The 12,253-nt window shown below is 33.5% G+C and overlaps 1 protein-coding gene across 4 annotated transcripts in view; it reads left to right on the forward strand.

Moving 5' to 3' along the window:
- The window catches only part of LOC145283516 (neuropeptide Y receptor type 2-like), a 1,003,835-nt gene that overhangs the window by 656,376 nt on the left and 335,206 nt on the right, over positions 1-12,253 (forward strand). For all 4 annotated transcript variants that reach the window (XM_080132357.1, XM_080132358.1, XM_080132354.1 and 1 more), the window contains one exon: positions 1,492-1,623. The gene's annotated coding sequence lies outside the window, so the exon portion shown is untranslated. The remainder of the gene's footprint in view (positions 1-1,491; positions 1,624-12,253) is intronic.

The raw sequence follows: 12,253 nt of genomic DNA on the forward strand, positions 1-12,253 counted from the left end.
ATTCAGTATGGTATTACTTAGCATTTTATCAGATAGCTTAAAAATTAAAATTTCATGTTCAAACGAACAGCTAAAGCATGAATTCAGCTACGACATATTTAGGCTTGATTGTCTATGTTAATAATAGAATCTGGATATGAGGGTAATTTAAACAAATTATATGCAACGATATTCCGTTTAAAACTTGACATTATACCACGAAAACATAACGAATGTTCCGTACTATTTATCTTGAATCAAGCATCAGTTTTTGAGGAGCATGAGAGATTCTTTGAAGCTGGATATTTGTGATGGAAAATAAATATGTGTGGATTAAAGAGGCAAGAAATCAAGTAAAGAATTTCGTATGTAAGAACTGATGTGTGTCTAGAGAGAAAATGTGTGCACAGTTTGATATTAGCTTAAAATCTGTTCACAAAATCACTTTGCGAGAAACTGATGATGCGGATAATTTGGGCGAAGTTTATTCCAAGCGTTCTATATACTTGTCAAAACCTATTTGACAAAGATAGAAATTATTACAGTTCCTCGCCCTACTTATAATCCATATATCATTTCCTGTGACTTTTGGTTATTTTCTAAGGTCAGAAAAACACTGTGAGTTGGTCGATTTGAGATTATTAAGTAAATGGAATAGGCTTTGGCTAGGTTTAAGTGGGGCAGTTTAGAAGATTTTGGGACAGAACAAGTGTATGCAAGCAGAGTAGACTTCTTTGAAAGTAAGTGGAGTGGGTGTATTATCAATACAAGTGAAAATACGAAAATTCCCTCGAAGTTTATTAAGACGCCTTGTTAAGAACAAAAAGCCACATTGGTTTTGAAATACGGAGTAGATTCTAAATGTGCAAATATCAGTTTAGGATATTTCTTATTTCATGCACACACAATACTAAACTCTGCATAGTTATGTGACAAATATGGTTGCTAAGGAAAGTCATATATTGTTGGATTTTAACCGACTAAAAGAGGGAGGGGGATGCGTTTCTGCAACTCAACGGGTTAAACCAGAACTCGACGTAGAAGGAAAAAACAAAGAAACGCTTACCTTACGTGGTGAACCCTTCACACCTTTTTCTTGGTCAACAGGAGTTGCAACGAATTGCCTCATTGCTTACAACGACAGGTAGTTTTGTAACATTAATAATGAACCGGGCTGCTGGACTAAAACAAAAAAATACCAACCAACAATAACACCGATAGGGGGTGTTTTTATACCCACTAGTCGATTCTCTGCAAATGTTAAGCCCGATCCACGTGAGTTGACAAAAAACAAGCACTATTATGAAAGCAGTCGACCAAGAACTTTCAAACCTTATGCTTGAACGACTGCAACACAGAACTCCATTGCTTCACCTCTCCACATCGAATTCCGGTAAATAAAATTTACCACAATATATTTCCCACAAGTTTCTACATTATACGAAGGTAATTTCTGCAACAATATCTCATGTTAGATTCACAAATCCTATAACAAATATATTGTTTTTTCAGGCATTTTATAAGAATCTACATATATGGCACGATATCTGCACAACTGTCAATAGAAACGATTTCAAAACGGCAAGCATTCCAGCATCCATCATTAAATATATTCCAAAGGAAGGGGTGTAATATGCAAAATAAGTAAGTATAAATTTTTATTTTAAAATATAGCTTGATTTTTGTCTTTGATATGTTGCTATTCATACAATATATTTTGGCATTGTTTATATGTTGGATATGTTAACGCATCACCTTCTATTAGTTAGAAAATGTGTTTATTATGTTGATCCTAAATTAACAGAAAACCATGTAAAGATATGATTACTATTATCAAAGATAATCATAAATAACATGTAGCATAAACTTGGTGGCATTTATAAAAAAACATTGCCGCTTAGTAGTATATAATTGAACATGCATTTTTATTACGAAAGAAAACTATATACAACACTTAGCGAAGATGTGAGACGCTCAACGCTCTCAAAAAAAAAATAAACACTGGAATACAAACTGAAAAAAAGTGAAAATAATTTAATCAGCGGAATAATAAGGATTAATTCTTTTATAATACACAAAAAATTACAACGCGTTTGGGAATATAGATGTGGAACTGAACAGGAAAAGAGCGTTTGAAACTCTTTACACTTTTTACACCAAATGTTTAGAGATAGGAATCATTATTGATTTAGAAAATGAAGATTGTAAACCACATAAAGAAAACTGTATTGGATGAAGAGGAATTGACAAAAGCCGACGAACACTGCCTCGACAAACCGTAACTGTTGACTTTTCTGTTAATTATTTCATACTCCGGTATCAAAAGGGCAACTAATATCTGCAGATGTACCCGAGTTTGTGCGTTTATTTTCTTTTTCCCCTGTTATTACATTTATACTTTTGGGCGAGTGCACTTTCTCCGCATTCTGGAATGTGCTAGATCAGAACGAGAGAAGTTCATGGTATCGACCAATATTCCTCTTGGAATTCTCTTAAAGAGATACAGAAAGACTTAAAACAGTGAAGTTAAAGTTATTAAGGACGGAATCAGTAGAACACTTTACCTTAAAGACATCTTCTCCAGATCAGAAAGGAAAACTCCCCTTCTTAAGCCAAATCATGTGCCTGCTATGCGTTATTTTGCAAATCAGTATCAAGCAAGTCCCTAGATTTTTGCCATAACGTGCCTTAGACAGAGGAGACAAAAATTGAGTTGTTGGCCCTCCAAAACCCCCGAAAGTATGGAGAAAAATGTACTGACTACCACAAAAACACCATGGTAACAGTAATATTTGAAGGAGGATCCATTATGATCTACGGCTGTGCAGGAGGTGTAGGACAAGTGGAAATAATAAAAGGAAAATGAATGGAGTAATTTATAATTTCACCTTGGAGAAAAAAATAAAAGAACGTGTGAATTTGCTCAAATTGAAATCAGACTGGATATTTCAACATACTAACGATCCAAAACATACTGCGAAATTAAAACAAAGTTGGTTTAATTAAATACAATGAATGGTTTAATGTGACCTAGTCAATCTCCTGATCTCAACACTATAAAATATTCATGGCGAGAATTTAAATAATGCGCCCATATAAGATAACCGTCAGTTCTGCGAGAATTGAGGAGAAAATACCACAAGACACATGTAAGATGTTCATAGGAAATGATTCAAAACGTCTGGCTGCTATAATCAACAATAATGGTTATGCTACAAACTATGTGATCTTTGGTAAATGTGTTGTAAACGTTTGCGTTGCTAATTACTGAGTTTTCTTTTGGCGTTGGGTTAAATTATTATTTCTTTTATTTTTCCACTCTTCCTATCTTAATGTAAATACATTTTCTATGTTTATACAAAGTTTAATTACTACTTGGATGCAAGAAATAAAAAAAACTAACAATTTCACATGTGTATTGTACACTTTTGCGGTGCACTATATATATACATTTATATATATATATATATATATATATATATATATATATATATATATATATATATATATATATATATATATATAGTAGGCGAGTATATAAAAACACGAGATAAACCCAAAAGATCTCGCATAAGTTTGAAGAATCCTAGAGTGGATGTAACGCGGAATATTCAGTGTAGCATAAACGCAATATATATTTATAACTTACTATCAATATATATATATATATATATATATATATATATATATATATATATATATATATATATATATATATATATATATATATATATGTATTTGTGTGTGGGGGTGGGTGGGAGGGCTATTAAGATACACTGAATAGTCCATGCTCCGTCCACTCTAAGATTCTTAAGCCTGGAGAACCCTAGAGGTGAGGAAACGCGGAATATTCAGTGTAGCTTAATCGCCACATATATAACTTACTATATATATATATATATATATATATATATATATATATATATATATATATATATATATATATAAATATATATATATATATGGGGCTGCGCGTTTGTGTGTGTGGGGGGGTTGTGTGTGTGTGTGTGTGCGCGCGCGCCAACAAAACATAACAGCCATATGAACCAGATAGATATTAATCTTTAACCTTTATACTTCCATAGGTGTTAACAGATGGACTTCGTAGATTACTAAGATTACTTTAGTTGGTGGAATCTATTATTTAAGCATTTAAAGACTGTATTATGTTTGGACAGTTTATTGTAAAGCAATGTGTAAACAATGTTTATGTTTTAGTTATTATCTAATCGGAATTAAAACTAAATGGACTGACTTAAAAAAAAAAAGAAATCACGGTTAGCAATACTTATTAATGGAGATTTTATTTTAGTTCTAAACAGAATTAATTAATCTGATTATGTTCAATAATACACAATTACAGAAAGATCCTGAAGGAAAACAATGATTAATAATTGCACTACATGTACAGGCATGTGCAGAACTTGAAGTGTATGTGAAATCCTCTATATTCAAAACTGTGTATGAGCGAGTGCTATGAATCCACACTTTCAGATGTGGTAGCTGTACTCTATGCATGGGAAGGTTCCATAGAATACTTTTAGGTGTTTGTTACTGACACAAGAGGCTTCTTCCATCTTATTTGCAACATTTTTGTTAATATAATATTAAATAAGGTTATTTGTATGTATTATTTCTAAGTATCTGCTGTTATTTCAAGATATATTCGAAATAGTACATTGCTTAAATATCAAAGGAAATAAATAATTCAAAGAGTTTATTTTTTTTTTTTACTTTCACCATTACATAATTGTGGCAAACTTTAAGTATGTATGCTATGAATTGCACATTTACACTACCTATTCATCTCAGAAATAACAATTGTAGCATAAAATTTTGTATTATCTGATTGATTAATAATGAATGCGCCTTCTGCAAATTCCATTTATTCTGATTGGTTTCGTTCTGATAATTTCCATATTCTGGAATACAGGGTTTTTTTTTATACACGGACGCTATAAAAAGTTAAAAGTTGCGAAACTAATATACACAATTTTTTGTTTCGAATTTTTATCAATTACATGCATATGCTAGTTTGGGATATACAAGACGGAGAAACTCATCCAGCGAACTTTAAAATGACACATTTATTTGCTTCTCATAACAAAGTTTTAAACCCGGTATCCACTATAAGCTTATCATTCATATTTTCCGAGATCCACAATCTAATAATAACTCCCACGTCTTCGTCGACGACGTCGACGCAACTTCTGCTAAACATCTACAAATTTAAGTTATTTTACTATGAGACGCATTGCTTGTACAGTGTTGATATTGCAAAACTAAGTATTTTATATATATATATGTATATATATATATATGTATATATATATATATATAGAGAGAGAGAGAGAGAGAGAGAAAGAGAAAGAGAGAGATGAGTTTATGCCCCTCATATATGAGACTTTTATCTTGGCAACCCACGGCAGTAAAATAAAAGGCAATGTCGGATTTTTATGTGGGGAGACTTCACCTCCTCAAACAGCGGGCACTCAAGAGAGGAACAAAAAATTGTTTCAATCCTGAATAAGTTCGACTCAACTGATCGAAAATAGAAAAGTTGAAGTGTAGTATCACATAAGATACTACACTTTGAACTTGACCTGCTGTGATCTTTCGAAACGACGCATTTGATATGTATTTATATATTGAAGTGTTTGTTCCCAAACGCTTGCGAATATTATATTAAGGTTTTCCAATATCCTAACAAGAAACAACGACGATGTTATTTTCTAAAGAGTTTTTATCTTATAAATAAAACATATTCGAGCTAAGACTATGAATAATCATAAAGAGAGTAAGTCAGGCACGATAACCAGTAGGCTAGCTTGATGGGGTTATAAATATGTTTTTGAACCTAATTATTCTCCACATAAGTAATGTGCCATGCGAACCATTTACCTATGCACATTCTTACACAATTACTACTACTGAATGATACTCCTATATATGGCAACACATCGAAGTCCGTAAATGACCAAGTTCTCTCTGATTTTCTATCCGCTGACTTTGAGCACGTGGTAGCATTTAAAAAGAGGTGGATGGTTATTTTAATGCATCTAAAACCAAGCTTCTATCACCATGTCATCTACGCTCTGATATATATTTGGCATCACTTTAAACGATTGGCTCTCGTTTGGGGGGAGCGGCCATGTTTTGGCAAGCTTCTGGGCTTGACCGTTACACCTGATCTGAAATAAAACATTACATCAAGTCCGATTCCAATGGTGTTCTTTTTTTTTACCGCTCCAGCAGCTTATGCAATTATTTACCTATATAAGAACAAAGTACGTTCAAGAATTGGGTACTGTTGCGACATCTGGACATGAGCTGCATGAAACAGCTAACCTGCCTTGATAATAAATGATGCTTTTTTATCTTCTCTTTAACCTTTTTCCCACACAGAAGAGAAGTACGAGCATTTACTTTATCGTTATTGTAATGGCAAGGTGTATTTTGAACTCTAATCTCTTGGTCCCTCTATTAAGACTTTTACGAAAACCCTCCTTTATCTGAACCCACTATCAATAATTTTCCCAACTCTTTTTCTGTGCCTAAACATACACGTAGATACTATGAACAAAGCATTTTCTTAGAAGTGCACGTCTGTGAAAATCTCTTTTGTTTTCCTTCTTTCAAGCTGACTACAATTTTGCTGTATTCAAGTATAGCGTAAACATTCTTGATTATCTGAATCTTTAAGTATTCTACTTTGCACAATTTCCACTACTAGCGATTACTAAGATATTATCCTACTGAATAATGTATCCATAATAACCCTCATCCTTGAGTGTGCTCCGGTCTTGATAAGTGTTGGATCCTATATAAAATCTATTGGCAAACTGATAAAAATCCGACGATTCCCACGTACCAGATTTTCTAATTTTGACCTATTAGCAGAGGGTTTTTTTTCCAAATGGACCTTTATTAAAAAGTTTTCCACGTGTCACCAACCTAACAGAACAAGATTGTAGATAAAAAAATCGACGTGAATATAATTTGGAAGGTATCCTCACACACGTTCTCACTTTTATAGATATTCATATGAATCGTATTCTGACAGCACAATAACAGCATTTGTTTATCTATTATTTTCGAATCTAATATCAATCATTATCCTAAAAAATATTATGTAACTCACTTGCATACAAAACATTAGACTGGCACTGGATTAAATAGCACATTTATTCGTACCTATACATAAATTACATGCATAATTGTTCTCATCATTTTCTTTAGACAGAAACTTTTCCGATAAGAATTTCCCATTTTAATTTATCACGACATCTGCAGTTAACATCTGTTCATTTTATTCGCTCAGTACACATTTTATTTTAGAATGTCATTAGAATTTTACAGCATTAGCTAGAAACAGAGTTCGTTAAAAAAAAAACAGATTATATTTTCGATTACCTCTATTCGGTTGTTATTTGTTTGTCTATTATTTTATTACCTTTTAATGCACATAAAAATAGTATAATCATTTCATAGCAAAATTATGTTAATCGGGATTAATCGTTCCTGAGCGAGAACGCAACCCTTCACAGATGTGTAATGACTTCATCGTTAAAAACAAACAAATATTTCATATAATGAAATATATGTAATGACTTCATCGTTGAAAACAAACCAATATTTCATATAATGAAATATATGTAAAAACTTCATCGTTGAAAACAAACCAATATTTCATATAATGAAATATTGGTGTGTTTTTAACGATGAAGTCATTACACATCTGTTAATGGGTGCGTTCTGGCTCAGGAGCGAATACAACCCGATCGAATAACTGTCTTTATTGTACACTAGCCCGGACGGTCGGCGTCCCCCGAGTGTTTGTAGGTTTGTGTTGAGCAAAATAAAGTTGCAGTAAGCAGGCGGGCTCTAATCAAAGATGCCAAGGCGCAAATGTAATTTCAGTTGTACGTGAGGGTGTTTGTTGAGCAAGAAAAACTTAGAATTGCGAGTGCAAAAAAAAAAAGAAGAAAGAAGATGGTAGTGGGCAGACAGGCTCGAACCCGTACCGACAAGGAGGAAAACAAATTGAAAAAAAACGTGTTGGATTTGCTGTTGCGCATATCGCCTAACCAGACGTTACGTAGTTTTTAATTAAGGATAGACAATTAAAATAGGTAATTAAATTCGATAATATTGGTGAAAAAAGCGACCCAAGCCTGTAGAAAATGCCGAGTAAATAAATTAATGTATTGGGGCAATGCATTTTCATTTGTTGTCCAGCCGGTCGAACATTAAAATGCTACCAATCTTGTGAATATCTGTCGCCTTCCACGAACGTTTTAGGCAGACATACAAACATACATAAATTAGTATTTAATCTAGAGACATTTTTAACTAATTATACCCAATTATGGAGGGACACAGTGAGTGGTCTTTCGTGCTCTGATAAATTGCGTTTTTCCCGGTATGTTGCAATATTACAAGAACGAGGTAATAAAAAAAAAAAAACTTTACGCTTCAATTAAATAACACATTTAATTCAGAAAAAGTTAGGTTTGTCAACAAATTAAAATACAGGAAAATGTCCTTAATTTGCCCGCGCAGAAACTGAGTTGTTAGTAGTGGATCATGGTTTAGAACTGTGTGTTTCACCTTCTGGTATTAAGCGTAAATAAGTATTTTCGACATTCGAAATACTTAATGTTTAGGCAAGTGACATAAAACAAGATTAAATGACCTGGCTCATAACTATGCGAGTGCACCAGTATCCCATTAAGAGTGTTACTGGCGGAAAGAAGACTTTGCAGCCATCATGAACTTTGAAGTAACAAATCTCTTGTTATAACTCGGATAAGGGCTCGGGAGTGGTGGTACGTAACCATCATGATTATGTTGATATATATCGGTGATTCTTGATGGCACTAAAAAAATTATAAAATTAGGCCCTGTTAATACTCATTATCACACTGCCTCCTTAGAATTTAAATGTCAGACGAAATTAATAAATGGGGGAAAGTGGCGAACTCCCTTATGACATAGCTAATCACATCAAGCGCGCAGGTTCTATCCGCCCTAGGTCGTATGGCTTACCTAAAACCAATAAAACGTGTATTCCTTTAAGGCCTAGTGTCTCTATGGTAGGGTCTGGAAAACACAGTGTTGCAAAAATGATCTTCAACATTTTACAGCCAGTAGCGAATTATGCTTTCGAGTTTGCCAATTTCATGAAAAATTATAAAGTTGCCAATAAATTCTTAGGCTCTTATGATATCAACAACTTTTTCAATTGTGCCCCTATGTTTGAGACAATAGATATCAATACTGATTGTTTATATCGTAGTCAGATATCACCTCCTTCCATTCCTGAAAATACATTTATTGAATAAATGAAATTCGCCACAACATCGGTTTAATTCAGTTTCAATGGTATAATGTATCGGCAAATAGAAGGGCTGTCAATGGGCTTGGCCCTTGGACCAATAATGGCGAATATGTTTGCAGGTGTCCATGAAAACACAATTGCTATCTGAACCCATAAAACAACTAGTCAACGTTCGATATGTAGATGACACATTTTTTTGTATTCAATAATCAAACAGAGGCAAAACTCTTCACCTTACTCAACAAACTGCATCCCGTATTAAAGTATAATTAGTAGGGTGGAAGCAATTCGAATTTAGCCTTCCTTGATGTATTGATAAAAAAAAAACTCCATTAAATTATCAAACATCAATTTATCGTAAACCAACGTTTACTGGTCTCTATACAAAGTGGGGTTAATTTTGCCCAAACACACGAAAGTATAATCTGATTTGGAGCTCAAAACATCGTGCCCTCATGATTTGTTCACAATCCAAATTGGATGAAAAACTAAAAATGATTACTAATACTTTGTTTAATAGTGGCTACTATATTGATGTGATAAACTCCGTAATAAGAAAAATACAATAGATATTTTTCCCAATTAAATTTAAGATGGCGACTAAATGCCCATTTCATTTACCTTGGTAAGGGATATTAAGTGCAACATTCGCCAAACAGATTAGCTCAGTTGTAGGACATTTCTATTTTGCCTCCAATGAACGTGGAGTGTTTGCAACAGAACCATTATTGCCATCCTCTCGAAATGATGTTTTGACCCCCTCATCGTATGAATAATGTTATTTATCAATTAAAATGTAGTTGCACTGCCAACGATATATGACAGAACGACCCTCAGGTTATCAAGAGAAAGAAGGCCAACGAGAGAAAAAGACACATGCAATAACTAATTAATCATATGTTCCCAGTTTTTTTCATTATATTTTGCAAACGAACCACATACTTTCCCATACCAACTTTCTACCAATCTCTCCCTATGAAGGCTGCCATCATATGGATTTTAAATGAATACTAACGGAATTACGATATTTTATTTTTAACAAGCAGTTGAGATCGACTAAAATCTAAATCGGTTCCTTTCCTATAATTCTTTATTATATTTAATATATAGACGGAGAGTATGAACATAATATGTTGCGATTATATTGCGACAGAATTGAATAAGCATAGGTAACATATTGACACACATTGGTCGTTACGTTAAGAATTACATCCACAACATATTTAGATTTAAATTATAGAGTATTTTCTGTATACTAGTATTATTGAGAGAGTCGTTGCTACGCCACGATTAGCTAAAAAAATAAACTAAACATAGTTACAATGAAGTTGTAGTCTTGTAAAATCATTACACCATAACTTGCGCTTTCAAATTATGTGTATTATATTAAAACTATTATTTTCTAAAAATTGGAATATACCTTATCAACAAAGCCTTATATCAACCTTATTTATAAAACAGTTTGTCGGTTTTGTGTAATAATATTTTTGACGAAATTTAACCTATAACAAAAAATCGAAATATATATTATTGGACGGTATGTGATTCTTATGAAATTTCATAGAGTCAAGCGTTATTTGTCATCGTATTTATTTTAATAGTATTTAATCAATACAAAACAAACTACATTTTTCATCAAATAATGCATAAGACATAGAGATAAAAACGGTGTTTACGGTAAAAAAAGGTGGTAGGATTGTCTTAATTATTTTACTACGCAGAGTAGCCAAATCATTACCAGGAGGCGTGTTAGGTTTGATTTTGGTTAAATAACATGCAAGATCTAGGTTAAATCAAAATATATACAAGACTAAGTGTTCGATTGAGCCCTCAGTTTTAAGTACATACAATTTGTAAAATGAGTGTTTCCCGTCCGGATTACTTTTCGATCAAGATTGAGGTTTCTTGGATTCTGTAATTGTATAAATCATGGACAAACGCTCATCTAATATTTCTAACAGTACACGTTTTCTTCTTGCGGGAAAGCGAACATGTGAATAAGATGTTTACAAAATTGTATATAATCAACACATTGTCAATATTTTGATAAACCTTCAAACCTGTTTCGAAACACATCAGCTGGTGTTCTCTTCTCCTACCTGAAAACTCTTTCCTACAGAAGAATCCTTTCGATCCACCCTATTCCTTTTTGTTATTTTCATGGCAAGTGCTCGGTTGAACACTAATCCATGATCCCCTTTTGAAATTTCACAAAAACCTCACTAACTAGCTAAACATTTCTAGAATAATATGTGGTTAAATCCGAACGAATATTCAATGAATAAAGACTTCTCAATCAGAATTGCCCGAATGTTTAATACTGTTCAGTAATCGCGCTTCCAGCTGATGACAATAGTTTAAGCTTCAAGTTAAATACAAAAAAGTGCTTGTTGAGCTGCCCTCTGTAATAATTCAAATTATACATTGTCCACACCAATAACAATTACTCAACTGCTGTTACGTTGCTGCTCTATAATAAAGGGCTGCGTGTTTGTTGCGTGATCTCTAATAATGGATTAGACGAGATTATGTGTCATATTATACATTGATGTTGTATGATAAAGGGAATCGTGTGTGAGTGACATGTATTTTCAGAACCTATCTCTGCTTCTTCGATGTTGGACCATCTGGAATTTCTCGTCCTGGAGGGAGACTTGATACGTGTTTTTGGATGGAGATTCAATGACTCCAAGACAAGGAATAAGTTCTATAGTTTATTTCACTTTCCCCAATGTTCTGCAGAATGTGGAAATTGAAATCGACCTGTGTGGGTTTTCTTCTACACACGTCAGCGTCCCCCCCAGTGAAGAGAAGGAGACAACGGGAAGCCGTCCATTGTCTCCTGAGTCCAAATCAAATCTCAACGATTCAGCTAACCTTATCACATGACTCGCACCCAATCCAATCAGCTGATCTTGACTTCCGGTCAACGTG

Source organism: Euprymna scolopes, chromosome 8, assembly GCF_053919585.1.
Source record: "Euprymna scolopes isolate OS-2025 chromosome 8, ASM5391958v1, whole genome shotgun sequence".
Classification (NCBI taxonomy): Eukaryota; Metazoa; Mollusca; class Cephalopoda; order Sepiida; family Sepiolidae; genus Euprymna; species Euprymna scolopes.